Below are 5914 nucleotides of genomic sequence, written 5' to 3'. Positions count from 1 at the left end.
CCATGAACTAGGTCTCCGCTACAGAGCCACAGCTCCAGTACTGCAGCTGTGATGCCGTAGCGTAGGCCCTTCCTACATCAATGGAAGGGGTTTTCCCCTCAATGTAGGTAATCCACTCCTCTGAGAGACGGTAGCTAGGTTGATGGAAGAATTCTTCCATCAAACTTGCTGTGTCTACAGTGGGGGTTAGGTCACCCTAACTACATTGCACGAGGTGTGAAATATTTCATAGTCCTCCTAAGCAATGTAGCTACGTCAACCTGAGTTTTAGGTGTAGACCAGGCCTACGTATTCCTATAGACAAGCCATCAAATACTGCAACAATGGGAATGGTATTAAAATCCCATCACTTTCTGACCCTAAAAGACCAGCAATATATCACATTCCTCTTGACATGGGTTACACTGAGAGAGAATGTGGTGGTAAACTGTTGAAATTTTGTGTCCACACACAAAGTTAGTCCAGCTGGTTTCCATGCATTCTAAAAACTGTTTTGGTAGTAGGTCTAGGAACCTCATCAGTCTGAACCATTTCAATCTGAATTGTTTTAGTGCCAGTTTGGACGTGGGCTAGCTGAAACAGTTCAAGTAGTCCTCTCACATGTCCCACAGCATATGGGTCACAGAGCAGGTATACCCCATCACCCCTGTAGGGGTACTATGCCCCAGCAGCCAAGTTCAAATGACTGCCTCTTCTCAGGGTGGTACAACCTAATGGTCCGCGTCGGGACGGGAGCTGCTCTTAGATTCCAGGCAGCACGGCCTACTGGCCTAATTCTGTAAGGAGGGCCCTGTAGCTCAGGGATGTCTGGCAAAATGTCCAGCATCAGTGGGCTGTCCCTAGAGTCAGGGCACTCTGGCCTAGTGGCCAGACCCCATTGGACCACCCTTCCGCACAAGTCTGTATGGCCTAGCCCCCAGGGTCTGTGGGGCCGCCCTCCCGTGCAAGGCATACAATTCAAATAAATTTGGAATTTTTAATATATTCTTATTTTAATGACACACTTGATATTTTTCCTAACAGTATGTAAATATCATTAGAAATTTAAATCAATTTGCAATGTATTCTATTTATTTATTATATTAATTCACACAATTAACTCTAAAAAAATAATCATGATTAAAAAAATTAATCTTAATTAATCACAGTTTTAATTGCACTGTTAAACAACAGAATGCCAATTGAAATTTATTAAATATTTTTTGATGTTTTTCTACTTTTTCAAATACATTGATTTCAATTACAACACAGAATACAAAGTGTACAGTGCTCACTTTATATTACTTTTGATTACAAATATTTGCACTGTGACAAAATGACAAACAAAAGAAATAGTATTTTTCAATTCACCTCATACAAGTACTGTAGTGTAATCTCTTTATTGTGAAAGTGCAACTTACAGATGTAGATTTTTTTTGTTACACAACTGTACTCAAAACCAAAACAATGTAAAACTTTAGGGCTTACATGTCCACTCAAGTCCTACTTCTTGTTCAGACAATCACTAAGAGAAACAAGTTTGTTTACATTTACAGGAGATAATGCTGCCCACTTCTTATTTACATCACCTGAAAGTGAGAAAAGGCATTTGCATGGCACTTTTGTAGCTGGCATTGCAAGGTATTTATGTGTCAGATATGCTAAATATTCATATGCCTCTTCATGGTTTGACCACCATTCCAAAGCACATTCTTCCATGCTGATGACGCTTGTTAAAAATAAATACATTAATTAAATTTGTGACTGAACTCCTTGGAGGAGAATTGTATGTCTCCCGCTCCATTGTTTTACCAGCATTCTGCCACATATTTTGTGTTATGGTAGCCTCGGATGACGACCCAGTATATGTTATTTGATTTAAAAACACTTTCACTGCAGATTTGACAATACACAAAGAAGATTCCAATTATCAGATTTCTAAAAATAGCTACAACACTCAACCCAAGGTTTAAGAATCTGAAGTACCTTCCAAAATCTGAGAGGGAAGAGGTATAGAGAATGCTTTCAGAAGTCTTAAAAGAACAACATTCTGATGCAGAAACTACAGAACCCAAACCACCAAAAAAGAAAATCAACCTTCTGTTGGTGGCATCTGACTCAGATGATGAAAATGAACATGTGTTGGTCTGCACTGCTTTGGATCATTATCGAGCAGAACCTGTCATCAGCATGGATGCATGTCCTCTGGAATGGTGGTTGAAGCATGAAGGGACATGTGAATCTTTAGCACATCTGGCACGTAAATATCTTGCGACACCGGCTACAACAATGCCATGCAAATGCCTGTTCTCACTTTCAGGTGACATTGTAAGCAAGAAGTGGGCAGCATTATCTCCTGCAAATGTAAACAAACTTGTTTGTCTGAACAAGAAGTAGGACAGAGTGGACTTGTAGGCTCTAAAGTTTACATTGTTTTATTTTTGAATGCAGGTTTTTTTTGTACATAATTCTACATTTGTAAGTTTATCATGACAGTTAAAGAGATTGCACTACAGTTTTTGTATTAGGTGAAATGAAAAATACTGTACTATTTCTTTTGTTTTTTACAGTGCAAATATTTGTAATAAAAATAGAATACAAACTGTACAGTGCTCACTTTATATTTGTGTTGTAATTGAAATCAATATATTTGAAAATGTAGAAAACATCCAAAAATATTGTTTAATAGCATGATTAATAGTGATTATTTTTTTAATCGCTTCACAGCCCTAATATTTAGCAAACAATAGATTACATATATTTCTTCAAAGTGAATAAATATTATTTTTAGGAATTTCGCAAACAAACATATCCAGTATATGTTATATTATTTATATCACGCACTGCATGTTGGATTTTCTTAACAGCATGTCAATATTGTATCAATATCATAATTATAAAGTTAGCATTCATGTTAGATTTGCAGTGCATGCTTATCATGATTAACAAAAGCATGAACTACGTATTTCTCTTAGCACACCAATATCATTATTAAAAAAATCAGCAAACAGATCTAAAGCTGGTGCATGTTAAACATGTAACATAGAACCCAGAAAGACTTTCTTTAGCATAAGTTTATATTTGCTCGTAATCACAAGAGCTATCTTGATACCATCTATTACAGGAAAACATTTAAAATCCTATTTCTCTAAACACAATATGATATAAACTGTTTCCATAAACTCTAGTAATAGTGCATTGGGATTCATGAAGGTATCATAAAACCGTTTGTGTAACACTTCTAGTATACTGCCTTTAACTTCACAGCAAAAACCTTTGATTTTTTGGGGAAATCTTAGTACTGCGTATACATATGCAATTACTTATTACTATTTCCTCTTTTTGGTTTAAATTATATAAAAGGTTTTTAAATGCTGTCTCTGTTTATCTTATAAAGTTGTGGTTGTCTGCTATTATTAAAATGAGATACGGTAAAGAATGGCAGCTTGATAAAATGTATTTATTTCATTAGTGTATAGAAAGTATAACTATAACAGTATTAATAAGATTCTAACTCAATGAAAATGTGCATAGCAGTAGAGAACTGTTAGAGAATTAATGGCCCTATCACTCTCACTGTAAACTAGCAAGCAATTAAAGATTCTTCCAAATGCAGGTACAGATTTTCTATTTTGGTATTGGTCTAATGTGCTGATTCCTGGGTAAAAAGAATGTACACAGAAGTTAATATTTTTTCTCCCTGATTTCCTGTTATTTCTGAAAATGTCTGAAACAAATCAAGCCAATATGCAAGGAATGAAGCGGGTGATCTGTGGGGAAAAAAATAGCATGAATCATAGAATATTAGAGTTGGAAGAGGTCATCTACTGCAACCTGCTCAAAGCAGGACCAACCCCAACTAAATCATCCCAGCCAGGGCTTTGTCAAGCCGGGCCTTAAAAACCTCTAAGGATGGAGATTCCACCACCTCCCTAGGTAACCCATTCCAGTGTTTCATCACCTTCCTAGTGAAATAGTTTTTCCTAATATCCAACCTAGACCTCCCGCACTGCAACTTGAGACCATTGCTCCTTGTTCTGTCATCTGCCACCACTGAGGACAGCCTACCTCCATCCTCTTTGGAACCCACCTTTAGGTAGTTGAAGGCTGTTATCAAATCCCCCCTCACTCTTCTCTTCTGCAGACTAAATAAGCCCAGTTCCCTCAGCCTCTCCTTGTAAGTCATGTGCCCCAGCCCCCTAATCATTTTCATTGCCCTCCGCTGGACTCTCTCCAATTTATCCACATCCTTTCTGTAGTGGCAGGCCCAAAACTGGACGCAATACTCCAGATGTGGCCTCACCAGTGCCGAACACAGGGGAATAATCACTTCCCTCGACCTGCTGGCAATGCTCCTACTAATGCAGCTCAATATGCCGTTAGCCTTCCTCGCAACAAGGGCACACTGCTGACTCATATCTAGCTTTCCGTCTACTGTAATCCCCAGGTCCTTTTCTGCAGAACTGCCGCTTAGTCAGTCGGTCCCCAGCCTGTAGAAGTGCATGGAATTCTTCCGTCCTAAGTGCAGGATTCTGCCCCTGTCCTTGCTGAACCTCATCAGATTTCTTTTGGCCCAATCCTCCAGTTTGTCTAGGTCACTCTGGATTCCATCCCTACCCTCCAGCGTATCTACCTCACCCCACAGCTTAGCGTTATTTGTGAACTTGCTGAGGGTGCAATCCATCCCATCATCCAGATCATTAATGAAGGCATTCCGCTGGATACTGGCTGCCAACTAGACATTGAGCCGTTGATCACTACCTGTTGAACCTGACAATTTAGACAGCTTTCTATCCACCTTACAGTCCATTCATCCAATCCATACTTCTTTAACTTACTGGTCATGCAATTAAAGATGGCATCATACTGGTCGTGGCCAAAGAGGATGAATTAGCTTGCAGGCCCAAAAATAAGCTGTCAGCTAAGGACCCCAAATTGTATTTATTCTAAACAATTTTGTTTTTAAAGTCAGTCACTTTGGAGGTGGCCTGATCCATGATTTTCAAATGGCTCAGCTTAGCAACGCTAAAGCTCACCGCATGTTGGGGGACACGCACCAACAAACACCCTCTGGTATGTGAGCTCCTGATCTGTGAGGGGTGCCCCCGCCATCACCCCCTGCCTGGGTGGGGGGAATGAGGAGTCACTTTCAGCCCCCTCTGGGTGGGGGGAATGAGGAGTCAGTTTCAGCCCCCTCTGGGTGGGGGGAATGAGGAGTTCCTCTCAAGCCCCTCTGTGGGGAAAGTCCCTCCACGGCCCCTCTGTATATGGGGCTGTCTGTGTAGGCAGAATGGCGACAGCCCTGTAGCAGCTGGGGCCGCACTTCCTTGGGTTCAGGGTCCCTGCCCTGCAAAGGGATAAAGCCCCGCTCCCCGCCCGCACTTCCAGCAGTACTCGCGTCGCCCCCGCCGCAGCCCCTTCCCCGGGGCGCGCGGCCTCAGGCTCAGACTGCACTGCGGCTGCGCCAGGTGGGTCGGGCCAACAACCCCCAGCGCGCGGGCCGCTCTCCTCCTAGGCCCCGGCCGCGGTACGCCCCTCCCACCCGCAACGGGACCAAGCCCCGCCCTCTCCGAGTCTGATTGGCCAGAGCGCCAAGCCCCGCTCTTATTCACCTCCTGACTAGCGGACGCTGAACCCCGCCCCGCCCCTTCCCTAGCTCCCTTTCCGGATTAGCTCGCGTCACTTTGACACCGCCCCATAAAGCGTCTTCCGCGGATTGGCTCCGGCTCCCGGAGCCGCCTCGGCTTCAGTCCCTTTACGGATTGGCCACGCCCCAACAGCAGAACTTCCATTGGCTTCTCGCCCAGTCACTCAGGCTGGACTCACCGCCCATCACCCCATCCCCGGACAGAGCGCTGAGTGTCCGTAACTGCTGCCGCGTTCCGCCCGGGCCTGCCTGTTACGTCATCCACCCGCGCCCGCGTTCCGGCCGGAC

This window comes from Malaclemys terrapin, chromosome 3 (genome assembly GCF_027887155.1).
Source record: "Malaclemys terrapin pileata isolate rMalTer1 chromosome 3, rMalTer1.hap1, whole genome shotgun sequence".
In the NCBI taxonomy this organism is placed as follows: Eukaryota; Metazoa; Chordata; order Testudines; family Emydidae; genus Malaclemys; species Malaclemys terrapin.
The sequence above is the reverse complement of the archived record's forward strand: the minus strand, read 5'-3'. Positions refer to the sequence as shown.